We start from the raw sequence: 15,075 nt of genomic DNA on the forward strand, positions 1-15,075 counted from the left end.
TTTGCCAACATCCGGCTCCGAAGCTCCCCCTCCATTAACTCTCTCACTTCCCGTCACCTTTGTCACCCAGTCAATGCAAGTCCGCAAGCTGTGTCCCGCCCGTCCATCACATGTCTAAACGGCTCCTAACGGCCACTAAAGTCTCTTTTGGGGCCAGCGGTCTGTAATCTAAAATGAGTAGAAATCTCATTTATACCTTTGGAGAACGGAACACCTAATGAAACTGGCCATTTGAAGACATCCAAACTAACTACTGAAAGTCAACGAATCTGCTCACGTGACTCGGCAGGGTGGCCCAGAAGTAGGGTGTCTTCCCAAGAGTCAATGCTCGAACACAGGAAATAACCATTGCCGCCAAGGTCACTGGCGCGTCCCACCTAAAAAACTATCTTGGTTGAGATGGTGGTGAAATTAATGTAAATGCTGGTTGTCCCTTTCATCACCACGGGGTGACAGACCCAAAGATGACTCTGAAAAGTATAGGAGAGACTATCTTCCCATTTGCTGGTCTCCACGCGAGAAACGCTTTCCCCAAAATACGCCTGATCAAACTCCTTGGGAAGCACGTCGGGACTGTCTTTGGAAGGATAATTTTGCTAAGCACGTTCTCATCCCCAATGTGCATTACTGTTTGAGAATTAAGAAAAGAAGTAGCTTCTTCTCTTTCACAGGACACGACAATAAAGTATCTTCTAGCTGTTGGAGTCTTGGGTATTTGCCGAAGGAGTTGAAAATTTATGTCCACACAGAAACCTGCACGTGGATGTTTATAGCAGCTTTATCTGTCACCGCTGATACCTGGAGGCCACCAAGACGTCCTCTAGCAGCTGAGTGAATAAAGACACTGTCATAGACAGAGAATGGAAAGTTATTAAGCGCTACAAAGACGTGAGCCACAAAGCCACACAACGATACGGAGGAACCTTAAAGGCATCATGACTAAGTGAGAGAAGCCGTCTGGAAAGGCTGCACACTGAATGAGTGCAACTCTAGGACATTCTGGAACGGGGAAAACTATGGAAACGGCAAAAAGATCCATGGTTGCCAGCGGGAGGGAGAGGGAGGGACGAGTAGGTGGAGCACAGAGGATGTTTGTTTGGGGCAGAGACACTACTCTGTGTGACACTGTCATGGCGGCTACATGTCATCATCCATTTGCCCCAACCCACTGAACGCAGAACATTGAGACTGAACCCTAACGTAAACGACGGTCTCCGAGTGATGACGACGTGTCACTGCCGGTCTCATTAGTTGTGACAAAGGCACTGTCCGGTGCGGGTACGGATGGGGGGCTGACAAGGAGGTGTCAGGGGAATTTCTGTACCTTCTTCTCAATGTTACTATGAACCTAAAACTGCTCTTAATTAAAACAACAACACCAGAGTTACAAAAACAAAGATTTATTCAAATAAACGAAGTATTTATGTCCCCCCAGAAATCAGTGTCATTTCGGAGGCATCAAGGACAGCCAACAGCAGCGTTTCAGGCTGAGCTGCGAAAGCTCATACATGCTAATAACCGAAAAGCAGCCAACTACATCACAGGGCTGTCCCTGGGTTCTCAGGAGTGACCCCTGGCCGACCTGCCAGCTCCCTCACTTAGAGGCATCAAGTGCTACGGCCCCATTTCAAATCACAGGGACAGCACCAAAGTTCGGGGCCCAGACACTTGCAGAGAGAAGATGCAGAAGGAAGCAGTTCATTCCTCACTTACAGGGCTGAGACGTGGGGTCCCTTCTCCTGTCTTCCTAGGGAAATTTCTTCATTATCGCCCATCGTATGACAGTTATAATGCTGAAGGCACAACCATCTTTTTAGAGCACGTGGGAAATGACTAAGTTAACATCTTATCACCAAGATCTCTTCACGTTTTTAGTAAAACCACCTTATTTCATCCTAGAAAAAAATGAGCGTGAAGCTTAAGGAAATATGTTCGATTGACAAAGTCTCTTAAAAAAGGAACTTAAGAGAGAGCATAAGTACTGAGATTTCCACGGCAGAGAGCCGTAAACTAACTCTCCCTGTGTGAAACCACATCAAAAAGCAAACTAGGATTTAAGTGTCCAAGGGCAGTTAGATGTATCTGCTTATTATAGATACCTAACATCGAATATCTTCATTTATTGTCTGTTAACATAAAAGGTAACAGCGGATCTCAGTTAAAGAAACAAATACCTTTGGCTATGCCATTCTTCAAAACAAAAAAGAGATCAGAGTTACTATAAACTGCAGTTAAGCCACATGACCTTCAGAAGGTCTACACTGCGAACAGCGTTTGTTTTTTTTTTCCGCGTTCACTTTTATTTATTGATGTTATTTTGAAAGCATTACTTTTTAGTATCTTCCCTGGAGCAGACTCATCTCCACCAGCACAAGGTGATCAGCCTGTTTCCACATTTTTCTTTAAATGAAGGGACGGGAAAGCACTCTTGGGGGGTGGGCGGGGGGTGGATATTGCATTACGAGGGAGTGGTATTTTGCTTCTCTTCCTCAGAGCGACAGCAACGATCTCTCTCTGTGCTGAGGACAAAAGTTAATCACTTTTAGCAGATAGTACCAAGCACCCTCGAGGGGTCACCGACTTCCTTGATAATCTACAATCATGTGCCTGAGCACAGACACACCTACGAAGACAGGAATGCAAAGAATTTACGAGAGACAACAAAGGACGGAGACTCTCTCTAAACACAGTCTTAGTCGCTGCGGTTTTGCTATGAGATCAATTCGATCAATGATGTTTGGGGCGTTGTGTTGGCTGGGCTGGTGGTTACAGCAATACTAGATATTTCCTGCACTCGAGGGTTTTGTGTTGTTAAGGGTGGAAAATTTTCAAGCGAGCAAACTAGCTAAGTCAGCTACAGGGAAGAAATATCTTTAGATACCAGAAGTTGTCCTACTTGCTCGTGTGTGGTTTAGGAAGTGTATTGTATAAAATATGAAGATGGCCAATGTCTGCTTCTGTGATCCATTTACTTGTTAATTAAGGGTGTTGTTCTGGGCAAAGATATGCTAACAGCCAACTTCCACTTCTGTAATCTGCTTGCTTGTTCAGGAGACCACCAGGATGTGGCCTTAAGCTTTATCAGCTGCCTCCTCTGAAAGCTCAGGGCTGATCTCTAGCCCTGCCTGGTAGAGAGTCAGGCGCCGGGCCGGCTAATAAAAGCTCATAATTAATCTCAATTGGCTCCGTGTGTCTCAGAATCGTTCGCGCCATAACATTGTGTGTGTGTGTGTGTGTGTGTGTGTGTGTGTGTGTAGCCTGGGAGAGAAGTCAGACATGTAAGAAAAGAGGCAGGGGAATGTTTCCATGGATGTGCTTTCTTAAGTCATAACCAATGACGGGGGGTGACTTCCCTGAGAAGTGACACGTTTGGGTGAAGGTGGAGTCGTGACACAGAACATGGATTTTTTTCAGGAACTCAGTGCCACGAAGGATGTTCGCTTGAGGGGCGGCAGCATTTACAAGAAGAGACGCAGGGGTCTGGAACTGAACGCTCCTGGTTCTGGAAGGTTCTGAATGGTCCAACAGACCTGGGACAGAGCGTATGTGGAGGGGTGTCAGCAGTTGGGGGGCCAAGCCACCAAAGGCCATTGCACACACGCCCTCCATGAAGCACAGAGGGCGAGAGACCCAAGGGATTGGGAAGGAAAGGAAGGCAGTGGCGTGGCGAAGAGAGAAGGGAGGAGACTCTGTGAGGGAGGCTGAGAAGCAGCCACCGGGGACAGAGAGGAGAAAATGACAGAGGAGAACATCCCAAGGAAGGGAACGCAGGTGACAGACGTCGCTGACGATGACAGCTGACACACTCTCACAGTCGCCAGGTCGTAGGACGCCAGGCGTAGCTGGCTGAACCCCGGCCCCAGAGCCGTCCACTTCGGAACCCCCAGGTCCCCTGGGCAGATATAGCCGTCCACGGCAAAGGACTTTGGAAGATGTGACTCAATGAAGGGTCCCGAGCTGGGGAGAGGATTCTGGACTGCCTGGGTGAACCCACCGTAGTTACGAGGTCCCCGGAGGAGGACACAGAAGACACACACAAACCAGCAGTTTGCGGGGCCCGGAGCCCAGGGATGCTGGCAGCCTCCAGAAGCTGGGAATGGCTGGGAAATGGATGTCCCCTTAGAGCCCTGCAGACACTTTGCTTCTTCCCAGACATCCGACCTCCACCACTATATTTATTCATGTGCCTTGTTCAAACCAGTAAGGTTGTGATCATTTGATACGGCAGAGTAGGAAATTGATACATCGGAGAAAGAGAAGAAACGGAGGGAAATGAACTGTAACTAGTCTCTCAAGAATACGATAGTCAATAATATTGTCATAACCATGTGTGGTGCCCCGTGGGTACCAAACCAATTGGGGGATCCCTTCTTAAGATATATAAATATCTCAGCACTACGCTTGAAACTAATCTAAAATAATACCATCGACTGTCAACTGTCACTGAAAAATAAAATAACTAAGATCGGACAAATGAAATAAAAAACAAAGAAAAACATAATATTGGGCTAATTAATTATATACAATGATATGTGGTATCAGACGGGTACTAGACTAATTGCGGGGATCACTTCATAAGTTTTATAAATGTGTAATCACTATATTGCATACCTGAAACGAATATAAGTATTGTATGCCAACTATAATTTTTTGGGGAAAAAAATGCCGACTAAGACATAGAGACCCAACGTTAAGACGGGACCACGGGAAGGTGCCTTTCTGATGCTATAGAGCAGCTCTGCATTTCCAGACACGGGGCTCTCAGAAAAATCGGTTTGCGAGAATGTCAACAGGTGCCATGTGGAAGCTCTGGTGGCAAAGTGTATATTATGAGAGAGTTTGCTTTCTAAGCCCCGAGAAGTCAACGCACTGCGAAATTCCTTTTCCAAAGCAGTTTAGCCATTTTAACACAAACAGCATTATTCCAATTTCTCCTTAAGATGTAATAAGATGAATTAACTGATCTTCAACTACACCCCAACAAGATGGCATCGCTGTGGAACGTGCCTTCCGATGTCATCCGTGCACTCCGAAAGGCTACGAGAGAGAGCTGACTTTATCCTCAAATCGAGCCCATTCTGGTCAGATGTACCTGAACCTCAAGAACGGGTTTGTTTAGATGCTCGATGCTGCATTATTTCAGAGACCTGTTCTAAGACTTCGCCACAAAAATAGTAGTAATTTAAAAATGCCGAAGGAAGTCATGAGGATAAAACATGATTAGTACCGTGATTGCAAGTAACTAAATGTTTAAACTATTATCGCACATTTCCAAGCATAAAATAATAAATGACAATTATTCAACTTCCAGCTCCTGTTCCCGCTTGTTAACCGATGTTTGAGCATCTATTTGGCTTAGTCGTTTTAAAAATGCGACTTATGATATCTGATCAAAAGAATGAAATTAGTTCAGATTTTTAATTGACTGATGATTGTGGAAGGCTAAATGCAAATACAATGAGACCCCCAAAAAATGGGGAAAAAATAAATAAAAAACACCCGTTACGAAACTTTGAATCTGTAGCTGACATATTTCTCGTTTTAAAGTTTACCGTCATTACGAATCAGCAACTTTTGAAAGGTAAGAAATTAATGAGGATGTAGAATGGTCTTCTTCTGACACCATGGCTTACGACCTGGCCAGCTTGTATCTGCTCTCTTTCTACCCAGAACGGAACGATTTGAACAAACCCATCAATTTACCAGTAAAAGGACAAGTGAAAGACCCATCGTTCCCCAAGGCGGGCTTAAATTTTCTATATCATGGGGAAGGAAATATAGCAGCTAAAACTGTAGTCCGTCTAGAAGACTTAATTCCAGATAAGTCGATGCTAAAGAATTCATAATTTTCTGTGCACGTACAGGACACCAGAACAAACACTTGGGGGAAAATCTGTACAATTTATACTTCATTGCGTCTGAGCTGCTATTCTCTAAAAAAAAATAAATGTCATAAGACACTGTGTTTATTTCCTTCCTGCACCCAGGTTCACAAAATTCAAGGAAGAAAAATAACACCTATCATCTTTGACTGAAAGGCATAAGTGTGGTTTACGAAAACATAACGAACAAGGGCCATTTTTTTCTCCATCTTACGTTAAAGCATCAGAGAACGATTTTCTGCACAACGGAAAAAGAGCAGTGTCCACTCAGAGGCCGGTCGGTCACCTCTTGGCCAATACGTAGGGGAGCTTCAGGTGTGGGATGGTGAGTTCCCAGAGCTGGACCAAGCTCACATCACCAAGGGTCACTTCCTCCAGCGCTCAAGGAACAGGAGGAGGTCCGAGGACAAGTCCAATGTCACCAGGCCACTTGGCCAGCTAAGCCGGGATGAGACCGCCTGCTGCTGGCTTCCAGGAAGTGCCCGTTTCACTTCCTGTTTAACGACCGCGTGGCACACACGAAGCTGCACTCGGCACACCACGTTTGTGGCACACATGAAGCTGCACTCGGCACACCACTCTGCAACACGCTGTGCCCTGTTCTGGGCCCCATGAGAGTGACGGATACTTCTCTACGTCAATCTCCAACTGCAAAAGGTCCCATGAGGACACGGTGACCGCTGTGCTAGTCCATGATTTTCCTATAGATTAGGGGACATGCCGCCTCGGTAAACCCTAAGTATTATACCCCCCATCATCGTATGTCACGCTTCAGTAAATTTATACTTAGGAACACAACGGAAAATGCCCAGCAGTCGCTGTGCAAAAGACAGGAAGCAGGATATAGTCAAGGGAGAATTTTAGACTGAAGATCCTTAATTATCTGCAACTGAAATGTATTTCGCTAATATTTACTCTAGGTCCACAGAGCACCGGGGGTAACATCCAACGACCTGTCAGAGAAAGACAGAACAATTCCACTGCCCTATGGATATTTATCACCTACTCCCAGGAGGCAGGTTGAGTCAGGATTACCTCGCTGTCAAATTCTCACACACGCACACAGACGCATATACACAGACACACACAGAATCAAGAAGCTCCCCACTTTTACCTGTAAAAACACGCTTCATTAAAAAGTTGGTGATCAGAACGAAAGACAGTGACCACTGGTCCTTAATCAAGTGTCCTGCTCTTCAATGGTCTAGGTGATGAAACAAGTAACAAGCACATGACGAACCCCGTCATCATGATGGTTTCCCATGATCAATCCCCCTAATTATGAGCCATATCCGTCACGATCAGAGTCACCGTAATCTGTCACGAGAACAGCCGGGGGCAGCCCATGCTAATCAGCATGTGCCAGCTGGATCACGTTGTGTTTTAGGCTGACGACGGCCATCAGCTCTCGCCATGGAGCATGCAAGTTCCACATGTGACATTTCAGAACGCTCTAAGACCCCGTTCATCCACACGCCCCAGATTCCACGTTACGAACGCCGGCTCCGTGTTTGAGAGCTCGTGAAGCCTGCACTAATAAAATTCCTAACCTGAAAGCACATATCTCTATCATCAGTAACGTTTTGTGATATATATTCATCTTCATTTCTCATGTGCAGATCACAGACGTTTACCGTGACCTGTCCCACTATCCCACAAAGAATCGCACCAGATGTGTCATAAAGAGTCAAATAAATATCTTAGACTTTGCAGGTTGCCCAGTCCCTGGCACCGCCGTTGAACTCTGGCACTGCGGTGTGAAACTGGCTCGAGCGGACATGTGAATGCAAGCGTGTGGCCGGCTCGAGAAAATTCCACTTGTGAACGGAAGTGACTGGCCCACAAGCCACAGCTGGCGCACCTTCCACTAGGACACGTGGCATAGTCACTTACTCAAAGTGACTTTATGTGCAATATCGGCGTACCGCATAACTGATAAGTAGTATAAGATTATCTACTCAACTAGATATAGTTGATCTTTACTTTTTCCACCCTGAAATATATTGTTTTGGCAGAAAAGAAGCATTAAACTAGGAAAAAAATTGGCAGTATAATACTGGTAACAAGGGAAACAATCATGGATTTGGGGACTACTTACAAAAAAAGGATCAAGGAAGCTCAAAAACAAATTATTTATATTATTTTATTACTATGTTTACATTATGTATATTTTTATTACGATTATATTTATATATTTAAGTATATCTCAGTTGTTGTACTAAATTACTATATCTACTCGATGTCCCTCTAAATCGCAAAATGTTTAATGAAAGATTCATTTGGATAATGTGTTCAAAACTAAGTAGAACATAAAATATCTCATTGTTCAAAGTTATGAGCCCTTAGGAAAATTCTGGTCACCAGAACCTTCAGCATCTATTAATTGAGTTCCATACAATACTTCCTGATTTTTGGTTCATGCCTTGATCCCTTCACTTAGAAATGAAAATCATGGTTTCAGAAGTGCCATGAAGGCAGGCTTTCTTGGTCATCGGTTTTGAATTGAATTAAGCCACCCTTGGAATAAAACAAAGGAATTTCTAGCATGAGTTTACCAGGACCAACCCAGGCAACTATAAAAATCCACTGTTAAAAAAAAAAAGAATTCTTTTAACAGGTAGTATAAAACCAGAAAGTGTTCCTTCAACCTTCTATAGGAAATTTGGCTACAAGGGTATAAGCTGAAATTTTAAAGAATTAAATAGACTTAATGAATTATTCGTATTTCCTAAGCAGCTGTTTTTTTCTTTATTTATAATCACAGATTCTTCACGGTGAAAAGGATATGCATGCATGCCGCTCTATTCTTTAAAACATCAGAAGCCCATTGTCTAGATTCCACATGGAATTGAAATCATATGACATTTGTCTTTCTGAGTTACTTAGCATAATGCCCTCTAGGTCTACCCACGTTTTTTTTTTTGCAGATGGCAAGATCTTATCCTTTTTTATGGCTGAGCAATATTCTATCGTCTATAGGAATCGCCTTTTCTTTATCCATCCATCCACTGATGAACACTCATGTTGCCTCCATATCTCGGCTATTGTAATCAACGCTGCAATGAACGTATGCACGCACATGTCTCTTTGAAGCAGTGTTTTGGGTTTCTTCGTAGGAATGCCCAGATGTGGGGTTATTGGGTTCTCCTGTGTAGTCGTGGGCATGGAGAACAGAGCATGGGAAATGTGGTCAGTCCTTCTGTAATAACTACGTACTAGATTGACCAGGGTCATCCCTTCGTCAGCTATATAAGTGCCTAATTTCTGTGTTGTACGCTCAAGACTAATAGGACGCCGTATGTCAAAGGTAACGGAAGAATAAAAAAAAAAATTTTATTAGAAAGAACGAAAACGAAATAAAATATCACAAACCTGATCAGCGAAAACTAGCTGCTTAGCAGCAGATCTGTTTGACAACAAAGACGCCCAGTTCACAGGCCAGTGTGTTTTCCCACTACAGCTGGCACCGCCTGTGACAACCGCAGCAGTGAGTGTCTGGAGACGCCAAGGCAGGAAGAGTGATTTATCGCTTGTGCCTCATCCTCCCAAGCCATCCCAAAGATACCGCACAGGAAGGTCCAACCTAGGGCCACATCTCATCAAGGGCCACCCCGAACCTTCACCCCGAAGCATCGCCCCCACTGGAGCGGCCGTCCGACGCTTGCACAAACACGCCGAGAACGGCCCGTGGTGTCGGATGCAGGCTGAGCCCACGCGCGTGGGGTCAAGTCAATACGAAAGCTGCCTGCAGACAGACGGACTCATTCCCCTGCCCTGACCGTGCACTTCTTAGAATGTGCCCGTTGGGTTTCATGATGGGACCTGTCATACTGTGACCGGTGAGTGCTGCGCGGCTCTGAGCCCCATGCCAGGCCGATGACGAAGGCTTCTCCTTGGAACTACGAAAGGCTGGCGACACTAAACAGAGGGCCCCTTGCTCCGTGCCCAGGGAAATGGTTGTAACCTGCACCGGGTCGCTGTCGCCAAGGCTGCGTGTGTGCAGAGGGATTTGCAAGCTCCCGGGACTTCACGCTTCGGTTACACACTCATGCTCCCTCGCAGGGGGAAATGAAGACGGCCATTTAAAAAAGAAACTCTTGCCCGATTCCTAGGACAAAGGGATGCGTGTAAGGTGTCGCCACCGATCATTTCGTGGTTGGCGTGGGGAGAAATGTGTACGCCCACCGAATACGTGTGATGAAATGGGTAAATCTATGTATACAAGACAGAAACAGCAAAGTAGGATCGTCTTGCGAATTGGCATGTGGATGAGAGATAGGGAACGGATTCGTCTTTGCTGATTCGTTACAAATTACCTTTGAAAAAAGCTTTAAAAACTAGCATTTTGTGTGTGTGTGTGTGTGCGTGTGTGTGTGTGTGTGTGTGTGTGTGTGTCATGAAGTATAAAGAGGAGTTTGGAAATCAAACGTGATGGGAATAAGAGTTCAATGAAGGACATGAGCTGGTCGCCCTTACAGAATTCGGGAAAGCTCCACAGGAGAGACGTGGCGAGTCCGTGCTCTGTGCTTAAGAGACGCTCAAAGCCATTTGCGATCTAAGCCGCGGCACTCAAATCGATCAGAAAATCAGTAAATAACCCGTAGTTCATCGATATCATCATAAATCCTGCCTCAGCGGAGCTTGACTTGACACCTGAGCCATGAAGAGACAAACAATGACTGGAAACTTAATAAGTCGCATCCTTTCAAAAATTTACGTATGATGTGGAAAGGCCCAGATTCGCACTTGTGACATATGTATATTGAGATTGCTCACAACCGTAATGCATAAAAGGGTCTTTTCTACTCATGTCCCATTACGCAGGCTATGCTCTGTTTCTGGTTCCCAGATGCAGAGGAGGATCCTGTGGCCTCAGTGGGCCCTCAGCCTGTGCTGGAAGCGCGCGCCTGACACATGGGTCCTACTCCGTGGGGGCAGCCAAAACAGGGTACAATGACATCCTGAGACCACTCAAATACTTTAGCTGTAAACCAGATGGGGCCTCCAATAACCAACGGGTCCACGGCTGAGTTTCAGGGGAGTTTACACAGATGGGTCAGATGATAACGGACTGGTTTATGAGACAGGCTCTGCTTTGTGGCTGTGCACACGGACAAAGAATTCTCACGGGACCCTGCATTTTCAACACGCGCCTTTATGTGCTCTCCAAATACCTCTGAAATCACCGCGTGCCCGTCTATTTGTTCACTGCAAATAGATGTTTTAAAACTATTGTTACCAGCAGTCTACCCTGAAATGCAATCACCAGATTACATTTAACTGTACATGCGGCCATAAGCGAGGTCAAGGGTTGGTCCTGTCACTTACCATTCCACTGTTCTTCTAAGAAAAGGCCTTTAAGAGTGACTCCGTACCAACTCTGGGCTTCACTCCCATGTCAGCACACGTTTCTCCTACGAAAAGACGAAAGAGAAACTCATTGCTCCTCTCAGTCAAAGACATGGCGGATGCTTCACAATCAGAAGTACACTCCTCATAAGCTTTCTTTTGGGTAGTGACAAGTACCAGCCGGTGATGGTGGCATAGTCATTCTTCCCCGGTCGGTTGCCTGATAATTCAAGCAATTGAGGAAGAGAAGCGACACGTGGATTCTCTCACGAACCATTCCGTCCACACTCGACGTGAGAATCCAGAATAAAAGGAGACTCTGAGGTGTGACCAACACACATCACCTTGGCAGTAACCTGAGCATCGTTCACTTTTTCTGGAAGATGATAATTTAGGGCAGGTCTACGCTCAACCTAGCTTATTTAAATTAAGAATGTAAACTCCTTGCCAAATTTAATTTGTGAAAAAGCCAATGCACACTGTGTCGATCATTTATTTCCAAGAAGGAATCGTGAGGCTGCAGATTTGTCCCCCCGTCCGCCCACATCGGTGGGTCAGAACGCACAGGATGAAACGCTGTATCTCCTGAATCTCCTGCGACGAATCTCATCTGCTTGGTCGGCAGACCACATGACACCGTTCTTGTGACTTCACGGGGCGATCTTCTCTGTAAAGGACGCGTCTCTCCCGACACTGCTCACGCTACGTACAAGCAAGAGCCGTTGACGAGGCAGGCGGCTCCTTGCGAGGATTTCTGGCCGAATCCCCACGTGCCTTTGACACGTACCGAGCAGAAGGGGAGGAAAGACTTCTCCTTGGAAAGAACCCTGCTCACCGATACCAGTTCTGGGGTGAGGGGGACCGTCTCCATGCCGTCAGGGAGGGAGGTCTCCATCCATCCTGCTGGCCTCCCCTGCCACCTCCGGGTCTTCCCTTAGAGGTGCTGGTCCCTATCCTCAGCACACACCACACAATCTCTGGTACCAGGCAAGCTTAAGTGTGTGCTCCATACTTTTTATTTCTTCTTGGACGATACCCCTTCGTGTGTGAACTCACACCGTGGCGCTCTTTCATACAGCTTTCTGTATGAGAAGCTGACGCCCCACCACTGACGACTCAGGGGAAGGCCGTGGCCCTCTGCTACCTGCCATTTCGGTTCGTATCGACAAAGAATTGGGATCAATACTCCTCCACTCAAATCGTTACTCTATTTTTCTCACTCGTTCTGTGTTCCATGATCCATTGCAGTCCCCGGTGTACTAAGCCTCATATTGTGTATTTAAAGCTAAATTATAAGATATGGTCATGGGGTGAATAAGATATTTTGAAGGTTAAAGAATAAATTCTCTAGATTAAAACACTTCGTGATTTTACCGTTAAATTTAGACTATTATAGAAGGCCTTGAGAGAGATAAATAAGACTACAAAGGGCTCATCATTTTGAAATGAATACAAAATTACATACTGTAATCTGTTTTCCCATAAAACTATATGCTCTGCCATATAAATATCATTTGTAAAGACTTACAGTATCCTTCGGCTACCGATTCACCTATAAAAGCTTCTTTGAAAAACAAGTATCACCTACAATGATTTGATATTAGTCAAGACAAAGCGATATTGATGAATTACCCATGTATTGGCAAATGTTACCATAAAAATTGTGTATGTTTAATGGAGCCTTAGCATGCAGAGAACAGACTGCTCAAAGCATGCATACCTTCGGAGGCATATCAGACGTGGCAGCTAAGACGGATGTATTCCACGCTACGATGATGTCTGAAGGAAGCCTCTCCACATAATTACATCTTTACCACTTGAGATTCGGGGGTTCACCGAGGCCTTTAGAGCCATTCCAATGAGTCCTGGTTAGTAGCTCAAAAAGATACCTAGAACATAAGACATAAAGATATGATTATTTTCAAATCGATGTAGCTCTGACTTTTCGATACGGCACCGTTAAGATTTGATTTCCTTGTACCTAAATGATTTCCAATGCGTATGGCCTAGAAATCCTGCGTGCTTTCATTTCGCGAGTGTTTGCTGAGCAAAGACCTTGAATGGCACAGACGGAAAAGGATTTGTGAGGATGGATTCTGACACAGAAGCCTCGCGGGGCTGCTGGTCTTATGAAGGAGACAGTCACCAAAGAAAGGACTTGTATATAATTGCGTGAACTCCTCTACCAGTGACATAGGAATAGAGTGTCATGCTCAGAGAGGTGACAGCTCTGAGAATGTCTTAGCAGACGGCCTCAAAGAGGATCTTGAGAGAGGAGGAAGACAAGGGCCATAGTGTTCAGACAACAGTCTCCAGAAGCAAGACATGGAAAGTGTAAACAGACTCCCCGGGGGCCTCGACAAGTCTGCGACATGATTATAGCTAAAGGTCCCCAAGGCACTGACATCTTCCATGATTCCCATGTCTGCATGAGGACTTGCACGAACATACACAGAAGCAGGACAATATAAACTTAGTTTTAACCTAAAGAGATTTCTGAGGTATTTTTAAGTTAAAAGAAAAACTAGGATCATTCCTTCTATATGTAGTTTTGAGTCACAATGACTTGCTAAATTTCTAAAAGAAAGATGGGAAGGACAAGTTTTAATTTGGGCACATTTTCTTGAGGAGCTAAAATTGCTCAGGTGAGAAAAAATACTTATCTCTAGGGGTCATCCTGGATATTCTTAGATGTGTATATAAATGTTCAAATTAACATAAATTACCTTACTTTGCACCCAAATTTATCTAATCTGAATTTTATCTCCCATGTCTCAAACAGAACCATCTTCCAGACTATATCCATTTCTGAAAAGAAGCATATTTAACAAAATATCTGTTTCTGTCTAGGATTTGCTCCCAATTTTTTTTTTATGCAATGTTTAAGTGGTTTAATTTTTAGCATTATGAAAGTCAAGAAAACAACACAAAAAATTTCAATTTAGATTTTAAGAGGACTTTAAAATATATATAATCGATTTTATACAAATCTACTCCACTTAAATCATCCCACCATTCTAATGAACTCTTAAGAAATTCATTTCTTGTCACAGCTAATTTGGGCCCAAACCTTTACAACAAAACTAAAGAAGTACGTAGGTTCATCCATCCAGCAAACAGTGGAAACACTGATTACTACCCAGCACGTTAATAGCTTCAATGTAAGACTAAGTGATCAAGCTCCAAAATCTGTAACATTCCTAAAATGTACCACTGTCCATTTTCTAGGCATGGGACATTTGACAAAGCTTTTCCACAACACTGTCTTTAAAAAAAAAAAACAAAACAGAATAAAATTGTAATAACTGTAGGGGCATGAATACCGGAAAGAAGATTTTAAAGGATAAGTCAGCATTTGGAACTAAATAAGGGAAGTATATTGAATGATGCATGTATTTTCAGTACATTCTTCTAGTTTATAAACGCTAAACTGAGCAACCAAGGAAAACACAACTCCCCTTCAGTGAAAGACGAACTCCGTCCTATGACAAACTGGCTTAATGATCAAAGGTGCTCTCTGCTCATCGTCCCTCCGGTTAGCTACATGACTAGGAAAACTGTGATGGCTGCATGGTGAACACTGGTCCTTAACACGCAACATTTGACCTTCTCGTTCATTCATCGAATACCAAGAGACAGTCTTACAACTAATCGCTTTTTCAAACAATACCCAATGAGCACCTCATCTATGCCAGAGTCACGAGAGACACATTTTTAGAGGAGGCAGGAAACCATTAAACACACAGACGCGTAGACGAAAAATAAACAATGTTTCCAAGTTTGGGTAAGGCGTAGATGAAAAATAAACAGTGTTTCCAAGTATGGGTAAACCCTGGGAAGGAGA

The 15,075-nt window shown here is 44.4% G+C and overlaps 1 protein-coding gene across 6 annotated transcripts in view; it reads right to left on the reverse strand.

The window, feature by feature from the left end:
• NLGN4X (neuroligin 4 X-linked) overlaps window positions 1–15,075 on the reverse strand; it is a 257,267-nt gene that overhangs the window by 215,866 nt on the left and 26,326 nt on the right. For 5 of the 6 annotated variants that reach the window (XM_025044183.1, XM_006908165.3, XM_006908164.3 and 2 more), the window contains exons 2-3: window positions 12,952–13,120; window positions 11,211–11,296 (exon numbers count right to left, since the gene is read on the reverse strand). The gene's annotated coding sequence lies outside the window, so the exon portion shown is untranslated. Of the gene's footprint in view, window positions 1–1,713; window positions 1,896–11,210; window positions 11,297–12,951; window positions 13,121–15,075 lie in introns of all 6 variants that reach the window. The other variant, XM_025044180.1, reaches the window with a different exon arrangement.

The sequence above is a fragment of the Pteropus alecto genome, unplaced genomic scaffold (genome assembly GCF_000325575.1).
Source record: "Pteropus alecto unplaced genomic scaffold, ASM32557v1 scaffold142, whole genome shotgun sequence".
Classification (NCBI taxonomy): Eukaryota; Metazoa; Chordata; class Mammalia; order Chiroptera; family Pteropodidae; genus Pteropus; species Pteropus alecto.